We start from the raw sequence: 21,257 nt of genomic DNA on the forward strand, positions 1-21,257 counted from the left end.
TTGTTTTCTAAAGGTTCTGATCCTTGACCCTTGGAAACTTGTCTTTGGATGAAGATTAATGATGGCTCTGAACCAAAAAGATAGAGAAATCAACCAGCATGCTTATTATAAAAAAAAATTCCAAAGAAAGAGAGGGTCAAAAGAGAGGGCACTATCCAAATTCCAAGGATTGTGTACCTTTCAATAGTTACAGGACAAAGAGAACAATAGTGGGGTAAAAGGGCAAAGGTGATTTGTCTTCCACTAATGAACAAGGTGACTGATTTCTTCCTACTACAGAGCTCTGTTAGAAAATAACATATTTATCTAAATGTCATCAAGCAGAAAGATTTTGATCTTTGTAATATATATGAACAAGGGAGTTTTGATCCATGAAGTTTCTGCAAATGATGTAATAAAAGTTTCTCCAGATGTTCAGGGTCTTGTTGGAGCCAGCCCCTTAGTCCGTATTTCCCTTTGTCTTCTGCCACAGATTTTGTAAATGTTTGAGGAGAAGTAACATATAAAGATGATCCTGCTTCCATGATCATGGCATTGAATTGTTTTTTTTGGGGGGGGAGAGAAAGGGGAGTAATTTAGTTTCTTTTGGAATGTGCACTAATACTCACAAACCAAAAATGTCACTGTAGATCACCATATCAAGTTGGAATATATTCAGGCAGGATATCTTGATTGTCTATCAGACTTGTAAAGGAGAATTCTAAATAAAAGGGAATAGGATAGCTTGCAGTTGAAGAAGCTAGAGTAAAATAAAATTAATGTTGCATTGCTAGAGGGATATCATTACATTACTGCTGCTTTCAAGTGACATAAATTACGTTAGAAGTTCATCAATGGATCCATAGACAAGGGTTTCACTGGCCTCCCCTAAATGACTGGTGAGTAATAAGATCCTCGTGCACAGTAACAAATTCAAGAGACTCAAAGCAGGGCAATTCGTTTCCATTCTGCAGAACCTGGCTCCAGACTGAACAAAAGGCAGATTTATTGCCCCAAGGAAAAAGAACTCTTATAGCCTTGAACACAGGTTTCTAAGTGCTTTTCTCCATTTCTTCGGTACTAGGGGGTCACACTTGTCTTGTTTCTAATGCAAAACACTTTCTGGGATATCTTTATTCCTTGACAAGTTAAGTTCTTTTGTTGTTCTCTTGATTTCACTTTATTTTGGGTTTTGCATATGCATAATCTTATAAGTCAGTCATATACAATTGTTTCAATCTCTTATTTTAGATGTCTTTCACATGTCACACACTCGGCTACTTACAACTTTCCATACTAAATTAAGCTGAAAGAAATCTGGCTTTGTAGATATTAAGTGGTACGGAAGGTGGAATCCCTAACTTTATTTCTCACAACTCTTTGGTAAGTTTAAATCAGGACATGGTACTATAAGTTAATGGCCATTGGTGGTCAAATGAGAATCACCCACATTCCAGAGCCAAGTACTCTCCCACCTCACACCCTGCCTTCAGTGACACCGTGCAAGTAGCCCCATCATCAACAGCTAATGTGACACATTTCCACTGTTGCTATGATTGTATATTTTCCCTACGCAATGCTCCATACTCCATATAAAGCAAAAGCCTTGTTTCTCTTTTTTTTCATCCCCACTCAGAGGCTGCCTTTTACATTCTCTACCTCCCAAAAATCTCCTCTTTGAAGAGGTCTGCTGAGTGGTGTGACTTTGTGGCATTTCTTGGTGCTTCCATCATCAGGATACCCTTTTGCAGCAAAACTACTACAGTCATAACATTTTATTTCTTCCAGTTTTGATCAGTCTGCCCTAGGTCTCAAACTTCTCAAGCAAATGAATTAATAGAATTGTGTAATGTGATGGTATTTTTGTTGATGTCCTATTTTTCTTGACATTGTTTTAAGACAACAGTTCACTATGTAGCCCAGGCTGGACTTGATGTTATGATCCTCCTGAGTGTTGCTATTATGGGTTCATTCTAGCTTACCTGATCCATAATAATGGTCTTCTGAAATAGTCTGAGGTGGCAGTGCCTTGCATGATCCAGGCAAAGCTGCCAGAAGGTTGTATACATTCTGAATCAGTGTCATAGCCAGTATTCATTGCTTTAAAGATTAAAAGCAGAAAACAAGAGTCGTACCATTAGCATTCATTAGGGATTAGTGACACATGTAAAATGTTTGTCTCCTGTTGGCCCAGTTTAATGTTTACTGCATGGCAGGATTTAGTAGGAGAAGCATAACAATGAGTCAACTGAACTGGAAATCAACACCACCATTGACCATTGTGGGCTCATCAGGTCTCTAAATTAATATGCAAAGAAGGCAGTTACTCTGATTCATGTATAATTGAATATTAAAGAAATATTAAAGAAAAATTAGACTACTTCAAGGTAAGTAGTACCTTCTGTCTGTAACAGAAAAGATACCCAGGTTAATCATCGTGTTACTATACCCTGTGATTGAGTAACTGAGGCCTTTATGAAATTAAAAGTAAAAGTGTTTTATATCTCTGTGTGTGTGAGTGTGTGTGTGTGTGTGTGTGTGTGTGTGTGTGTGTGTGTGTGTCCTGCCTCTTTGTGGTTTTGTTTCTCAATTTATGTCTTTACCTACTGTAATGATTCAGGCATTATGCTGGCCTGCCACTGACATTTGATAGAATGCACTCAGGTAGTACCCTGGTTACCCCAGGGTTCCATGAGTACTAGTCTGCACATAGGTGCAAAGGACCCCTATAAAAGACATACCCCCACCTACTTATGCTCTCTTGCTCTCCTCTGCTTTTTCTGGCTCTCCTCTCTTCCTGCTCTTTAAGCTCTTTTTCTGTCTCTTCTCCCTTTCTGCTCTCCCTCTTCTCTTCTACCCTCCCTCTGTGTCTGTGTCTATTTCCCTCTTCTCTTTTTTTTTTACACTCACTTCCCTTTCTAATAAAACTTCTTACTCCAGCTCTCTCTACCTGGTATGTTTGTTCCCTGCCTCAGTCACCCTTACCTTCCATGGAATCTGCCATGGTCTACCATGCAGTCCCCCTTTCCACAACAGCAAGAAGAGATGGTTTATTCTGGAGCTAACCATCCCTATCTACCAAAATGTGTTTACAGCAAACACCATGTTCCAAGTGTTAGATCACAAATGTATCTCTCTCTCTCTCTCTCTCTCTCTCTCTCTCTCTCTCTCTCTCTCTCTCTCTCTCTCCCAAAATCTAGGCCACCCTTCTCTGCAATCTGTTTCTTAGGACAAATAGCCTACATGTGCCTGCCTCTATGCCCCTTCACACACAATGTAGTCCAGGATAAGTCATGTGATGTGGAATTTTTAAAGACCATCTGAAATCCTGTAGAAATCAAAAACATACTTTTTTGGGGGGGGAATTAGAAAGTCTTCCCTTTAGAGTCCCTTCATGCGATTCACAGATACTATCTCTCCAGATGCAGCTCCTGTCAGGACCTGAAGGCCTGGTTACCTGCTACAGGGCACTATTTTCTGATAAAGCTCTTCTTTTGTCTCTGTTGTTTTCTTTTCTTTTTTTCCAACTTTTTTATTTGAATTAGAAACATGATTGTTTTATTTGACAATCCCATTTCCCTTCTCCCATCTGTCCCCCCCACCCCCCTAAGTAAAACCTTATCTGTCACATATGTTTTCTGTTCCCCCTGGATGGTGAAGCCTTCCATAGGATGTCATCAGAGTCTTTCGTATCCTTTGGGATAGGGCTCACCCCCGTGTGTCTTGGCTCAAGGAGTATTCCTCTATATGGAATGGGCTCCCAAAGTCCACACCTATGCTAGGGATAAATACTAGGCTTCTACAGGAGGTCCCATAGATTTCTGAAGTTTACTCACAGAAACCCATGTTCCTTGGGTCTGGTTGAGTTATAACATTTCAAGAAGTTTTTATAGTAACAGAGCAACAACAAAACAGCAATAACTGAAGATACTTCCCTTGATTTTTCTCCATTTTTTATTTATATTAGAAACACGATTGCTTCACATATTAATCCAAGTTCCCTCTACCTCCCCTCCCCCCACTAGTACCCTACCTATCCCACATCAATTCTGCTCCCCAGGGAGAGTGAGGTCTTCCATGGGGGTGGTCTTCAGAGTCTGTCATATCCTTTGGGAGGGCCTAGGCCCTCCCCCATGTGTCTAGACTCAGGGAGTATCCCTATTTGTGAAATGGGCACCCAAAGTCCATTCCTATGCTATGGATAAGTTCTGATCTACTACAAGAGGCCCTGTAGATTTCTGAGGCCTCCACACTGACATCCACACTCATGAGGTCTGGATCAGTTACATGCTGGTTTCCAAGTGATAAGTCTGGGGGCCAAGAGCTCCCCCTTGTGTTGGAACCCAGCCCCCATGGGGTCTCTAAGAGTTGTTTTCCAGCATAACCACAGGTACCTCCTGTTTTCCTGACCTCACCCCATTGGGATCAATATCTAGTTGTGAACCCTTTGACCTGGGGTTTTTGTAAGTTTTCGCCCAATACTCGGACTTAGTGGCCAAGAGCAGACACAAATGGAGGTCCCACCAAGATCAGGAAAGAAAGAGGACCCTGAGAGATCACCCTCAGAAGGCTGGAAAGCAAGTAAGGAGTTGTGAGGGTGGATTGCAAAAGGTACTAGAAAATAGGTACCTCAACTCCTAAGAGAGTTGGATTGTAAAGGTACTAGAAAAGGGGGTGGCTCAACTCCTGAGAGAGTTGGACTGCAAAGGTACTGGAAAAGGGGTGCCTCAACTCCTAAGAGAGTTGGATTGGAATAGAGATCACAGTCAATCACACAGATAACGTTCAAAGAGACAAGATACTGGTAAGATTTAACTTTAACTTTGGATTAAAGAAATGCGGGAAATCCACCACTGATGAATCCCTCCTCCATGAGCTACCCACCAACAGCCAGCTGACCCAACAGCCCCTGCTTTTGTCCACTCAAGCCTACTACGGGCTCCAGTCAGCCAACAATAATATGATGTACACAGGCTGGCTAAAAAAATTGCCTCCTTAAAAAAAATTGGGATGCTATACTTAAAAAAACCCTGACCTTCAACAAACAAGAGCTACAAAAATGATTTATGTTTAATATCATTACCAATAAACACACCTTCTACATAATAGCTAAGACAGAGGCTAACATAAATACTAAAGCCCTAGCCACATCCAGCCTACCTTGTCCACCAATACACCTCAAGACACTGTACAACACTGTCTACACCTGTCCAGCTTCTCTCAGTACTGTTGTTCCATCTCCAATACAGACTCCAGAGTCAATGAGAAAAACTATGTCCCTATACAAAACCCAATGTCTTCATCCCCTGTATCCAATGACACTTAACAGCCAAGCTCAAAAAAAATACTAACAATATAAATTATATAGCCCTAGACTTTCAGCCGGTCTCCCAGAGCCCTCATCACATGCTTTCCACATCATCTGTCACATCAAATAAAAAAAATATGTCCAAATAGATAAAAAAAGATTCAGGCCCTACAAAAGACCATACAAAAATAAGACCAAAGGAAAAATATGGCATTTGAATGGTTTAGGGTTTTTCTTGACAGTGAGACACAACTGTTCCTGGCACACCAATTATATCTGAGAGAAAGATGGGCATCCAAGAAACTCATTATAGAGTTTGCCTTTTACATGGCAAGACCAGCCATTTGTGCAAGAAGCTACTCTTGCCTAAACTGATTAACTGTTGCTTTATAAACTGGACATGAGGTACCCACAGGAAATGCCTAAGAGTTAATGCTTCATGAAGGAGTCTGTCGGGCATTCTACAGGACACAGAAAAGGGATGGCAGATGGACTGCCAGTACAGGTGGACAGTTCAGAATTTCCTACTTTGCTGAGAAGTCTGCCAGACACATTGTGGCCTGTAGGCTAAAGATGGATGCCCCAAGGTTACCACGAAACTTTGGGTGACTGTCTAGGATGCAAGATGTCTCTGTCAGTTCTACAGTTTATATATTATCCTAATATGGTCTTTGATGGAGTTGAAGACAGATAGTTATAGTAACACACTAAGATAGAATGGTTAAAATCTCATAGTTCTTACTTGATAACTGTTTTGTTATATATAAAGAAGGGGGAGATGTTGGAACCCAGTCCCCATGCAGTCTCTAAGAGTTATTTTCCAGCATAACCACAGGTACCTCCTGTTTCCCTGACCTCACCCCACTGGGATCAATATCCTGTTGTGAACCCTTTGACCTGGGATTTTTGTAAGTTTGTATATAAGGCTGTTCCACAATAAAGGTGGGAGAGATTGTCTCAGAAAAGGACCAGGAGTCTTATGGTTCATCCAAATCTCCAGGCTTTCACCCAATATTGGGACTTTGTGGCCAAGAGCAGCCACACACTTGTTCAGGTCAGCTGTTTCTGCGGGTTTCACCAGCCTGGGGTTGACCACTTTGCTCATCACACCTCCTTCTCTGCAACTGGATTCCAGTTCAGTTCAGTGTTTAGCTGTGGTTGTCTGCTTCTAGTTCCATCAGCTGCTGGATGAAGGCTCTAGGGTGACATACAAGTTAGTCATCAATCTCATCAGGGGAGGGCATTTAAGGGAGCCTCTCCACTGTCACTTGGATAGTTACTTGGTGTCATCCTTGTAGATCTCTGGACATTTCCCTAGTGCCTGATTTCTCTTTAAGCTTATACTGGCTCCTTCTGTGATGTCATCTCTTGTTTTGCTCTCCTCTATTCTTCCCTGTACACAAATTTCTTGCTGCTTTATGTTCCTCTGACCACTGCTCTTCTCCCCTTTTCCTTCTCCTCTCACCCCATGCTCCCAATTTGCTTAGGAGATCTTTTTCATTTCCCCTTCAGCAGGGGACCATGTATATCTATCTTAGAGTCCTCCTTGTTGCCTAATTCTCTAGTGGTTTGGATTGTAGGCTGGTAAACCTTTGATCTATATGTAAAATCTATATATGAGTGAGTGCATACCATATTTGTCTTTTTGTGACTGAGTTACTTCGCTTAGGATGGTTTCTACTAGTTCCATCCATTTGTCTGCAAAATTCAAGATTCCATTGTGTTTTTTATTTTCTGATGAGTAGTAATCAATTGTGTAAATGAACATCATTTTTTGCATCCATTCTTCAGTTGAGGGGCATCTAAATTGCTTCCAGGTTCTGGCTATTACAAATAATGCTGCTATGAAAATAGTTGAACAGATGTTCTTGTTGTATGAACATGCTTCTTTTGGGTATATGCCTAAGAATGGAATTGCTGGATCTTGTGGTAAACTGATTCCCATTTTACTGAGAAATAGCCATACTGATTTTCCAAGTGGCTGTAAAAATTTTTACTCCCACCAGCAGTGGAGGAGTGTTCATCTTTCTTCACATCCTCTCCATCATAAGTTATCATTTTTATTTTTGATTTTAGCCATTCTTACAGGAGAAAGTTGTATTATGATAAATCTTTCTGCCAAAAGCTGCGTGAGCCCTACAATGACGTGGGCAGTCTCTGCCAGCCACCTGGAGCTGAGATAGGGCTCCAATTAATACAAAGAGACTTGTATTAGTACAAATGCTGCTTGGCCAATGACTAGGATTCTCATCTGTTAGCTAAGGCTTATTCACCATAAATCTATATATTTTATAAGACTTATCTTCTTGGAAACCTTCCATTGGCATCCTCCCTTGCCAGTGAATTACATAGCAAATCTGGAGGAAGAGAGGGCCCACTTCCTTCTTCCCCAGTTTATGTATGAGTCTCCCTGCTATGTCATTTCCTGCATGGATCATCACTACTTTACTACATTTCCCAGAATCCTTTTAGACTCCTAGTACCATCTAACTTGCTGCCTCATTGGTCAAACAGTACTTTATTCAACAATCAATAAGATGAACATACACAGAAGTACATTCCCCATCAAAGATGCTATTTCAGAGGTCCTTTGATTTGCATTTCCCAGATGACTAATGAAGTTGAACACTTTCTTATGTGTCTTTCAACTGAAGATTCCTCTATTGAGAATTCTCTATTTAGTTCTGTTCCCCAACTTTTTAATTGGATTATTTGTTGTTTTGAAAACTAGCTTTTTGACTTATTTGTAAATTTTGGAGATCATGCCTCTCTTCTCACAGATATGGAGCTGGTGAATATCTTTTCCCATTCTGTGTGCTGCCATTTTGTCTTGCTGACTGTATTCTTTGCCTTCCAGAAGCTTCTCAGTTTCAGGAGGTCCCATTTGTTAATTATCTATTTCAGTGTCTGTGCTATTGGTGTAATGTTCAGGAAGCTATCTCCTATACCAATTCTTGCAAGACTACTTCCCACTTTCTCTTGTAAGAGGTTCAGTGTGGCTGGATATATGTTGAGGTCTTTCATGCATTTGAATTTAAGTTTTGTGCATGGTGATAGATAGGGATCTATCTGCAGTCTTGTACATGCCAGCATCCAGTTATGCCAGCACCATTTGTTGAAGATCATTTCTTTATTCCATTGTATATCTTTAACTTCTTTGGCAATAACCAGGTGTTTGTAAGTATGTGGGTTAATATCAGGGTTTTCAAATTGATTCCATTGGTCTACCTGTCTATTTTTGTGCCAATACCAATGTGCTTTCAGGACTATAGCTCTATATAGAGCTTGAAGTCAGGAATGGTAATGCCTCCGGAAGTTCCTTTATTGTACAGGGTTGTTTTGGCTATCCTGTGTTTTTGTTTCTCCATATTATGTCGAGTATTATTCTTTCAAGGTCTGGGAAGAATTGTGCTTGCAATTTGATGAGGAATGCATTGAATCTGTAGATTGCTTTTGGCAAGATTGCTATTTTTACTGTGTTGATCCTACTTATCCAAAAGCATGTGAGATCTTTCCATTTTCTGGTATATTCTTTAATTTCTTTCCTTTTTTCCCCCAACATTTTTATTTGAATTAGAAACAGGATTGTTTTACATGGCAATCCCATTTCCCTTCTCCCACTCATCCTCCCCTACCTCCCCCCAACTAAAACCTTATCTGTCACATATCTTTTCTGCTCCCCCTAGTTGGTGAGGCCTTCCATAGGGTGTCATCAGAGTCTTTCAGATCCTTTGGGATAGGGCCTAGGCCCACCCTTGTTTGTCTTGGCTCAGAGAGTATCCCTCTATATGGAATGGGATCCCAAAGTCCATACCCATCTAGGGATAAATACTGGGCTTCAACAGGAGGTCCCATAGATTTCTGAGGTTTGCTCACAGAAACACATGTTCCTTGAGTCTGGATCAGTCCCATGCTGGTATTCCAGATATCAGACTGGGGAGCAAGAGTTGCCCGATGTTCAGGTCAGCTGTTTCTGTGGGTTTCACCAGCCTGGTCTGGAACTCTGTGCTCTTCACTGGTCCTTCTCTGCATCTGGGTTCCAGTTCATTTCAGTGATTATTTATGGGTGTCTGCTTCTACTTCCACCAGCTGCTGGATGAAGGCTACAGGATGGCATATAAGTCAGTCATCAATCTCATAATCAGGGGAGGGCATTTGAGGTAGCCTCTCTTCTGTTGCTGAGATATTTAGCTGCTGTCATCTTTGTAGATCTCCAGACATTTCCCTCATGCCTGATTCCTCTGTAAACCAAAAATTTGTACCTCTATTATGATATCTCCATTCTTGTTATCATGTATTCTTCCCCTCACTCATATTTTCTGTTCCCTCATGTCCTCAGAATCCCTCTTCTTCCCCCATTCTCATTCTCCTAGCTCCCTTTACCCCTCTTCCGGTGCTCCCAATTTGCTCATCAGATCTTGAACCTCTCACCTTCTCCAGGGGACCATTTTAAATTCTTTCTTTAAATACTCAAAGTTCTTGCTATACACGTCTTTCACTTGTTTGTTTAGTGTTACTCCAAGATATTTTATGTTGTTTGTGCTATTGTAAAGGGTGATGTATTTCTAATTTCTTTTTCAAACCTCTTATCATCTGTATATAGTAGAGCTACTAATTTTTTGAGTAAATCTTGTATCCTGCAACTTTGCTGAAGGTGTTTATCAGCTGTAGGAGCTCCCTGGTAGAGTTTTTCAGGTCACTTATGTAAACTACCATATCACTTGCAAAAATTCAAAGCTTGATTTCTTCCTTTTCAATTTGTATCTCCTTGATGTCCTTTTGTTTACTTATTACTCTTGCTAGAACATTGAGTGTAATATTGAATGGATATGGAGAGAATGGAAAGCCTTGTCTCATTCCTGCTTTTAGAGGAATCATGTTAAATTTCTGTCCATTTAATTTTATGTTGGCTGTTGGTATACTGTATATTGTTTTTATTATATTCAGGCACGTTCCAGTTATCTCTGATATCTCCAGGACCTTTATCATGAAGAGATGTTGCATTTTGTCAAAGGCTTTTTCAGCATCTAGTGAGATGATCATGTGATTTTTCTTTTTCATTTTGTTTACATGGTGGATTACATTGATGGATTTTCGAATGTTGAACCAAGCCTGCATCCCAGGGATGAAGCCTATTTGATCATGGTGGATGATTTTTCTCATATGTTCTTGGATTCAATGTGCCAGTATTACTGAGTATTTTTGCATCAATTTTCATGAGGGATATTGGTCTGTAGTTCTCTTTCTTAGTTGTGCCCTTGTGTGGCTTGGGTATCATGGTAATTGTAGCCTCATAAAAAGAGTTTGACAATGAACCTTCTGCTTCTATTGTGTGGAACAATTTGAGGAGTATTGGTATTAGCTTTTTCTTGAATTTCTGGTAGAATTCTGCACTGAAGCCATCTGGCCCTGGGCTTTTTTGTTGTTGTTGTTGGGAGACTATTGATGACTGTTTCTATTTTCTTAGGTGTTATAGGTCTGTTCAAATGCATTGTTAGAAGCATTAGAAAGGTTGTAGTGAATGACAAATCTGTGTTACAGGCCACAAATGTAATCTAACAGGCCTTTTCACTGGTTAGACGTTGATTTCTTGTTACCCAGCTACTTTATATTATTTTCCTATATAATAAAGTACACAAGAAACTACTGTATTTTTTATATTACTTTTGCTTTCTGTGTTATGTAATGAAACTTAGTCTACTTAGGTTATCTTTTTTTCTGAAAAATATATCATTTTAACAAAATAGTCAAGTGTTTGCCATCAATCACTATTTATTAAGATTGTGCTACAATTTACAGAGGTCCTTTTGATTTTCTGACTTCTTAGTTGCTACAGAAGAAATGGCAAGTACACTTCTGAGAATATTCCTGTAAATCTGAAATATTTCCTTCCCCAAGGAAAGTTTTCTAAGTATTCCAAGCAATCACAAGCCACATTCCATGTGATAAACAGACAATAAACAAAGGCCAAACATTTTCCCCTTCCCTGGCCACATTGTTGGACAGAACATTTTTTAGAATCCCCATCATGCTACTAACTTAACACTTTTAATGTACTAAAAAAGACAATCCACCTCATTGTCCTTTTTGGAAGCCTAAATCTAAACCCCTCCACTCTCCACTCTGTGTTTGAAGATAAGGTCTCTCACTGAACCCAACATTAGTTGACTTTATTAGGCTAGATCTTCACTATGGCTGCAGGAATCTCCTGTTTCTTCTGGCCTCATACTGAGCTTACATACACCTGTCATCACATTTGAATTTTTATTGAGATAGTTTTGGTTAAGTACCAAAATTTTACTCACAGAAGAGTCTCTAGGTCCTGTCTTTATAGTTTTGATTAGTAGAATCTGTAAATGTCTGTCATGCTGCATTCCCATGATTTATAATGTTCTCTCTTTTTCATCCATTTGTAATTTTCGAATTTATAATCATAATTTTGATGTCATAATGCGTACGTAACACAATTAACATTAAATTACAAGATACATGTATTTCTGAAATGTTATTAGCTTACTAATTTTTTAAATTATATCAATGCTTTACATGCTATTGATAATCAGTAGTTAGATAGACATTTTATTTTTAAATCCCTCCATTTAACCAAGCTAAATATTGTTTCGTCAAGACATTTTAGATTTATTCAGAATTTATTAGCTCAATATTATATGTCACTTGATGACATTTTGAGGACATTTACTTTCTAGAGAGCTGTATCCACAGTGTCTCTCAGTGTATATATCATGTTTATGCATAGATCTCATAAAGCAGTTTTGGGTTTCTCAATGTCATGGAAAGGTGTCTCCTTCATCACTTCTTTTTGTTTGTTTGTTTCATTAGAAAGAAAATTATTATACATTTCAATCCCAGATCCCTCTCCCTCCCTTCCTCCCCTGTCCCCCCCAACTAATGCCTTACTCATCCTATACCCATTCTGCTCCCCCCAGAAGGTTGAGGCCTTCCATAGGTGGTTCTTCAAAGTCTGTCATATTGTTTGGGATAGGGCCTAGGCCAACCCCCATCTGTCTAGGCTCAGGGAGTATCTCTCCATGTGGGATGGGCTCCTAAAGTCCATTCCTATGGTAGCGATAAGTATTGATCCACTATAAGAGGCCCCATAGATTTCCAAGGTCTCCTCACTGACAACCACATTCAGTGGTTTTATATCAGTCCCATTCTGGTTTTCCAGATATCAGTCTGGGGACCAAGAGTTTCCCCTTGCTCAGGTCAGCTATTTCTGTGTGTTTCCCCAGCCTGGTATGGACCCCCTTGCTTACCAATCCTCCTTCTCTGCATCTGGATTTCAGTTCAGTTCAAGATTCAGCTGTGGGTGTCTGTTTCTACTTCTACCAGCTGCTGGATGAAGGCTATATAATGGCATATAAATTAGTCATTAATCTCATTATCAGGAGAGGGCATTTCAGGTAGCTTCTCCTCTGTTGCTTAGATTGTTAGTTGGTGTCTGTAGCTCTCCTGTTCTTAACACTACAAATGCATAGAGAAAAAACAATGAGAACTAATTACTTAAGAAAAATATTTATGTATTTTTCATAAAAAGTATATCATGGTACTAGGTAGAAGACATTTAGATGATAGTTGCTCATTTCTATATATTTTTCGTTACCTTCTAGCATCATTCTAATGAGTTGTTTTCTACTTATAGCTTAAGCTCCTTGCCCATGTTATATGTTCAAGATGTAGTCAGGACAAAGGTGCACTGCCTGCTGCTTAACCAAAGGATGGAGATTCTTACAATTCAGGGAAAGTGACCTACTGTAAATGATCTTCCGAGAAGTTCTGCCCAGTTCTCTTTTTCATATCTAATTGACCATTCCTCACTCAGAAGTCACACTTTACATGACTGCCAGATACAACTTTTCCTAGCATCATTTCAATGGTGCACCCTTATATAAAAATTTCCAGGGAGATATTTTTCTTACAATAACAATATAGGGTAGGATAAATATCTTACAGTTGGGTAGATTTTTCAAAGAACTCTTCTAATGTAAGTAAAAATTTTTTTTGAAAAATTTTAAAGGGTTCACAGGGCTATGTGTACCATATACCAGTCAAAGACATTATACTTTCTCCTTTTAAGGGCACTAAAATAAAAAAGAAAACTCCACTTAATGATGTTGCAAATCCCTCTGAAGTTCTTAAGGTGTCACTTTAAATGATAAAAAGTCTCATTAAAATTTTCTGCCTTTGTCTAGGGAGGTCCTCTTCTTTGTTATACACATTTTCTTCACATTCATTCCTCTCTCCATTTCTTTTTACTTTCTGGCCTGAGTTTTTCCTACTAAATTGGTGTTTGGACACACATTTTACTCTTTACTTCACACTGTTTTAGAATTTTTGTTTTAGAAGGTATTCTAATCAGTCTTGCCTACTGTGTAGTAATGTACTAGATATTTTTACTTTAGAAAAATATAGCCGTCTTTTAAAAATGTTTTTGCTAGAAAAAGTTTATCAGATGTATACCATTATTTTGTTTTTGTATGGTATCAATGTGTTTACTGTACAAATCTATTTCCAAAAAGGAGTGATAGAAACATGTATTAAAATGTAACCCAGACACCAATGAAGAATCAACAAAGAAAAATAAATCCTTAAGCAAACATTGTAAAAATAGACCAGTTTTTCTCATACTACTCACAAGTAAGAAACCCTATATACTTAAGATATAAACAAAACATTGTTCTATGTTTCATTTAAATCTTAATTTCTCTGAGTGTGAAAGGTGTGAAGTACATGTAGAATCTGGCAGACAAGCATGATGACCTCTGCTCTTTTCCAGTGAATCAAATAGTAAACAAAGAGTTCCTGTTCCCACGAACATTTCTCTTAACTTCTCTACATGTGACATGGAGGAATCTCTCTCTCCCTCTGTCTGTTTCTCTAAATGAATAAATAAATAAGGGAAAATCTTTCTCAGTTTTGTAAAGTACTAGATATCCTCTTGGGTACTTCAGTGTTCTAACACTAGCATACTTAATTGCATTTAAAGTCATGTTGTCTCTCACGAAGGTAATTGCTATTCACAAAAATTTTGTTTTTTTAACAATTATTCTTTTCTCATACATTACATTCCAACCACAGTTTGTCCTCCCTCCCCTCTTGCCATCCTCCCCTGACTTCGACTCTCCCTCAGATCCACTGCTCCTCCGATTCCCTTTATGTATGAACATGGCATAATAAATTACAATAAGGCTAGGCACAAACCCTCATATCAAGGCTGGATGAGAAAATCCAGCAGGAGGGAAAGGTTCCCAAGTGCAGGCCCCCACTCCCATTGTTTGGAATCCTACAAGATACCTAGCTATGCAACCATAAGTTATAATATGCAGAGGACCTAGCTCAGAACCATGAGGGAAACCATATTGAGCTCCTATGACCCCAGCTTACCTGATTCTGTGAGATGTGTTCTTGCTATTATTCACAAGATTTAATAGAACACAACTCCAGTTTTCAGAAATTAAACATTCCTAATCATATAATTAATTATTGCACTATTTTCAATCTGATTAAATGAGCAGAATTTTTAAATTTGATTTGCAGAATTCACTCTACTGTTGGATATCACCTTCTGAGAAATGAGGAATTCTCAAGAACTAGTTAAAGAATATAAAGCAAAATGACTTCATTTGTTTTTCTTGAAGAGGTGCTAACTAAAAATAAGTTGTGATTGCTACTCACTCATGAATATTTCAAATTATAGATAAATAATATATATCATTCATCTCACTAATTTTTCTTTTACACAATAGTTTTCCACCTATTACAGCTTCTGTTTCAGTGATGCTATCTTTATCTTTGCCAATACTTTTGCATTGTATTTATAATTTAGTCCAAAAAAATGAAAAACTAGTAACAATAATTCATTAAGTGAAAACTTTCATTTATTTCACATGATTAATTTGGTCATCATTCATTCTTAGCATAAAAATAGTCAAACTGAATTCAAGAAGAACTTTAACAACCTGATTTCAAATGAGAATTTGATTGATGGCCTCTTCACAGAGGATTTAAAGGGACCAACTAAAATCATCTAACAAGCTACATTGTTGCTATGTTTAAGTGACTGATTTCAGTCTCATTTTGTAACTGACTATGTAAAATTCAGACAAAAGGATTTTACACTTAGCTTTCATGTGAAATTTGGAAACTCTGACATAATTATCATGTGCCAAATAAATCTAGAGAAGTGATATTAATTTGCATTTTGTTGATTTTCAGGGAATATTTAATTAATTGGGACTTTGCCTTCATGACAAAAAAAAATATGAGTTTAGTATATGTTATTAGAACAAATACTTATGAAAGCATGAAAAGGAGGAAATCATCTTAAAGTATGACCTGAGAAATTTAGACAGATAATACGAACATTTGAAGTCTAAATGAACTCTTCCAGACTTATGAAGAATGAATCTTACCTCTCTGTAGCAATAAGAGTATAAGAATAAGAGACAGTTTGATAACTACAGATCCCATTCAGAGAAACTATTCTGAGATCCTAGGAAAATATGAATGCTACCTGTATATGACATCTCTCAGTACTAATTTTGAAATTATTTTATGAATAATATTTAGGGCTATTCCTTATTAGTTCACAAAAGGACTCAATTCCTACTCATTAAAAAAACCTACCCTGTAAATTATATTGATTATACTGAGAAACTATGCATTAATTAAAAATTCTAATGTTCTTCCTAATAAGTATAAGGGGAAATCACTTTTACATATTTCAGTCTTCTGTGTGAGGAAATTACTTGATTTTATTAACATTTTTGTAAAAGAAGATCCCAGATATCATATAAAGCACATTCTTAAGGAAACCAAAATCAGTTCTCTTATCCATGTGTTCTCTTTGCTCTGAATTTCAAGACCTTAATGCATTGGTTTCTTTAATGGTAGTTTTTCTTTTTTAGAAAGAAGTACTTATTTTCCAATAAATACTGTTATACTTCTCCAATAATATTGAAAACTTGATAGTGCCATAGGAAACTCTCAAGTTTTAAGAAGGGATTCTTTTCACTAGGGAGTTCTCTGACATCCAGCTGTTCTTTAAAGTATCAGAATTGAAATAGTTTATTCTTTTAGTACAGTCAAAGCTGATACTTTTAATTGTGTGTGTGCACATGTGTGTATTTTACACTCCAAACACATGCCTCTTAACAGAGAATTTACCTTTAGCACTAATGTTTTGAATGTCCTTCTCTTTCCCAAATAGTTCACAGATGTCCCATATGTCACATCTATATACCAAACTATGTCACAAATGACAAGACTAAAAATTCTGGCATCTATTTCTAGTTTCATTTCACTTCTGGTACTTAAAATTCAATAACATAGCAAACTTTAAACTACTAGTAGTTTAAAACACATTTATAAGTGTACTGCAATCATACATATGCTATTATACATCAAATTGTTCTTCAAATCATTAATCTTTATTACAGTCATGAAGGACTTTGACAAATAAACTAAGAATTACATAACTAGTTTGATGTAGTAACTATCTTGGCACTCTCCTTTACTATTATAACTTACTGGATAAGTATAAAAATATTCACTTTATTAAGTATTTAAATGATTTCATTTCATACATAAAAATTGAAGAAAACTGTTCTCATATTTCTTCAAATTGGATGATGAAGTTTTCTTTCAAAAATTTTTGAAATTATGGGATATTGAATCGAAGTAGTACTTCATAGTTACATATGGTGAGCAGCTGAATTTCTTTAAAATTCTAGATTAAATTATAAACTTATCATTGACATCCACATTCAGGGGTCTGGATCAGTTCCATGCTGGCCTCCCAGATATCAGTCTGGGTTCCATGTGCTCCCCCTTATTCAGATCACCTGCTTCTGTGGGTTTCACCAACCTGGTACTGACCCCTTTAATCTTCATTCCTCCCTCTCTACAACTGGGTTCCAGAGTTCAGTTCAGTGTATAGCTTTGTGTGTCTGCCTCTGCTTCTATCAGCTACTGGATGAAGGCACTCGGATGACATAAAAAGTAGTCATCAGTCTCATTATAGGGGAAGGGCATTTATGGTAGCCTCTGCAATATTGCCTAGATCGTCAGTTGGTGTCATCCTTGTAGATCTCTGGAAATCTCCTAGGTGCCACAACTCTCCCTGGACCTATAATGGCTCCCTTTGTTATGGTATCTCTCATCCTGCTGTCCTCTATTCTTCCCCAGGCTCAACCTTTCTGCTCCTCCATTTCCTCCGCTCCCATCCTCTTCTCTCATTCTGCCAGCTTCCTCTCCCCTACTTTGAGAACCCATCACATGTGAAGGGATGCTATCTTGGCCTGGGCACATGGTGGAGGGCCCAGGTCCAGCCCAGGATGATGTGGTGGACTTTTGGGATCCCCCTTGGAGGGCCCTTCCCTCCCTGGGGAGCAGAGGAGGGAAGATGTGGGGGACTGGTGGGGGTTTGGGGAGAGTTGTGAGAGAGGGAAAATGGATTGACATCTGAAGCAAGCTTGTTCCTAATTTGAACTAATAAAAAACCCATAAAATAAAAAATATTAACTTATTAATTGAAGTTTATTCTTGGAAAAATATTCACATATTTATTTGCACATATGTCACTCTCATATTCATGTACTCTTTATAGTAACAGATGCTACATTTATTTTGAACTATTATTTATGATCAGAATTGTTGCTTGGATTAAATGAAGCAAACGCCTTTGGTTAAAAACTAGTGTGAAACACTTAGAAATAAGCGAATGACTTCAGCTGCACTCAAAGTTAGATGGGAATACTACTGTGTGTTAAATTATGATTTCCATTAAATAATAGAATAATTCAATTTATTAATTTACCTATTCTCACATACAATCATCACTCTTTCATACACACACAGACACACACACACACACAAGCAAAACAAAAAATGGTTTCTAGTATATATCTTAAATTTAGGTAGGCCATTCTTCTTCTACTCTAGCTACTGATCAATATGTAATGTGTTTTGTTTCATGTTAGTTCTTTAAATTATTTCTAGTTCCTTGGATAGTAGTTTCCAACCCACTGTATTGCCATTAAGATTATCCAAATTAGTTTAAATTGTAGATAGAAAAATTTATAATACGGACAATTAAATTTCTTGATTTGCTTGCTATGTACCAGCACAGATGTTATTATAATACCTAATTTATTCTTATAAGTCACCTTAAAGATATGTATTATTATTTCCACAAATGTACAGAATTGGCAACTATAGCTAAATAATTTGTCAAGTTATGTATTATCATTATATGGAAGATCCTATACTTCAAATACCAGGAATCATTTCATAGGCATTTAAATATATATGATATTATATTGATTCATAGAAGGTTCTGCTAGCAGACAATGAAGACTGATAGATGCTATATAACATTCCACATTAATTTGCCTTTGATTTCTTGAATTAGCATCTTTCCTTTTCCTCACTTACATCATTCCCATAAATACTGCTTATGGATGAATAAAATAGTTTGCAGGGTTTCAAAGTGTTGCTCAGTGTACTGGTAGTGTTTTAAACAACAGCATAACTGGAGAGTAAAATAGAATTACATGTAACAGACCAAGCTGGAGTTGAAGCATTTAAGAAATACAACTATTCCCTTTGAGTACCCATAGCTCAGTTCAATATTGTTTAAAAATATATACATGCTGGCTGAATCATTATATATGTTTGTTTAAATTCTGTAGGTTACCAGCTTTCACCGTGTTCAAAAGTATTATTTTATGATCTAATCTACATGGGGTTTAAATACTTCAAATTTTATTTACAGCTCTAAATTTTTATAAATTTAATAACAAAAAAATCTCCTCACAGCACCTTTGGGTCTCTTGAGGCATAAACACATTAACATTTAATGCCTTAACAACTAAATTCACCTATATAGAATGCTTGAATTATATTAAGGAACAGTATAAAGCCTATTAAAGTGAGATGGCTTGTGGAAGTCAAAATAATGGAAATGTAAAACTTTAATGCCTAGATAGCACTTTGATCACAAAACTTTATTAATGAGATAAATTGAATGATTCTATTATTCCTTATGTTTCCAAGGAGTAGCTTGCAATCATTTTTCAGCTGTGATTCAGAATGTCTTTTATTATGAGAATGTATTTAAAAATATAACAGAACTTAATCAAGTGAATATAACTTTCATAAAATCGGAATCTAGGTCTTCTCATATTAAGATATTTAATCTCTGCAAATACAACCTGTATAATGGAAGTTTTGTAAATTGCTAGTTGTCTATGTGAGAATGACTGCTAGACCTTAACTTTATAAATAGTTGACTAGGACAGATTCTTTTTCTTGTGCATAATAAAAATGCCAAGAATGTTACATTTACTTTCATAATGAGCAATTTAATAGAATACAAACAAGATTCTTCTGGTTTTTATCCTGAAATAAGTACTTTTTAATGGCAAAAAGTTTGCTAGTTAGCAATTTGTATAGCCCTGCACCCTTTGAGGTTAATAGGATAGTAAGCTGATTCATCTTTTTTAAAAATAATTAAATTCTACCATTATGGATCATTTAATTTAGAAAGTAGGAACAAGTAGAACAATCTAATGTCTCAATAAGTCACTAGAAAATTATTACATTTGCCTCATATGCCTATGCATAGAAAAAAAGGAGATAAGTATACTCCTTAAAATTCCACCTGGTAGACAGATATACACCAAGCTGATGATTTTATACATTACATGGAAATAGGTTTAATCTAAGCACTCATTTTACCTCTGATTTTTTGGGAAGGATAACTACTTATAAAATACTTTAAGAATATAATGTGGCAGTAATTAGCTGTAAAACAAAACCATATTTCTGAGAGCAGGGCTTAATGGACACTAGCACAGTATATTTGAAAAGGTGCTTTTACTGTTTTCTTTAAATACACAATGCATAGTAAATTCAAGGAATTAAACCAAAATAATTGCTTCCTTTGGGGTCAAGTGAATAACTAAAAAGCTGTATTTTTAAAATATAACTCTTTCAACCCAATAATAAATACAGTTTACCAAGCTTTGAAATAAAAAGGGGAAGCTTTCCCCTAACAAATCTACTCTAAGCATCTCCCTCATTGCAATCACTCCCATTTCTATGGATTTATCTTTTCAAATCACTGTAATTGAATCCCATAGTTGTGGAGCAATTATAATTTCATAGCTCTAAAAAATAATTTCACACTCAGTTTACCTTCTTGTTCTTACAGGGTTGGTTGTAAGCCTGTCTAGGATGATTCTACTGACCTTTGTAAAGAAGGAAGTAAGCTAAGTGACTTGAAGTGAGTTGCAGAAAGCTCACTCTCATATTTGGTAGAAAGAAGAAGTGCAGGTTTTTCTTGCCTCTGTCACTAACATTTCTTATAACTGTGGATAATGTTTATGTAGGTTTCTGATTCCTCACCAATAAAATAAAAATTTAGCAAAGGTGAATTAGATGGTAAATTAAAATTTTTAAATCACAAAATTCTTTGATAATCCCCCCTTAATCCAATATTGTTTTACTATAACTGATTTTCCATGGATATTTTGGGGTGCATACTTTTAACTTTTATATGTAGTTCTAAAACATTTTCCTAAATGACATTTTGTGCATATGTGGAATATAATTATCTGAATATTGACACATATATTAAGAACCAGTCATATTTAGATTTCTCTACTTTTACTTGTATTCACTTCTATAGCTATGTGTAATCAGTAGTATTGTCTGTTGTCATACAAATTTTATTTATCTATATGTATTTTATGTGACCGAGTGTTTTGCTTTTATGTATGCATACCACATCCCTGCATGGTGTCTGCAGAGTCCAGAAGAGTATATCAAATCTCTTACAATTGCAGTTATAGACCTTTATGAGTCACCATGTAGTATGCCCTGAATGAATAACAAGTCCTTACCTGTTGAGCCATTTCTATATTCCACATAAATTATTTTCTATGCA

This window comes from Cricetulus griseus, chromosome X, assembly GCF_003668045.3.
Source record: "Cricetulus griseus strain 17A/GY chromosome X, alternate assembly CriGri-PICRH-1.0, whole genome shotgun sequence".
NCBI lineage: Eukaryota > Metazoa > Chordata > Mammalia > Rodentia > Cricetidae > Cricetulus > Cricetulus griseus.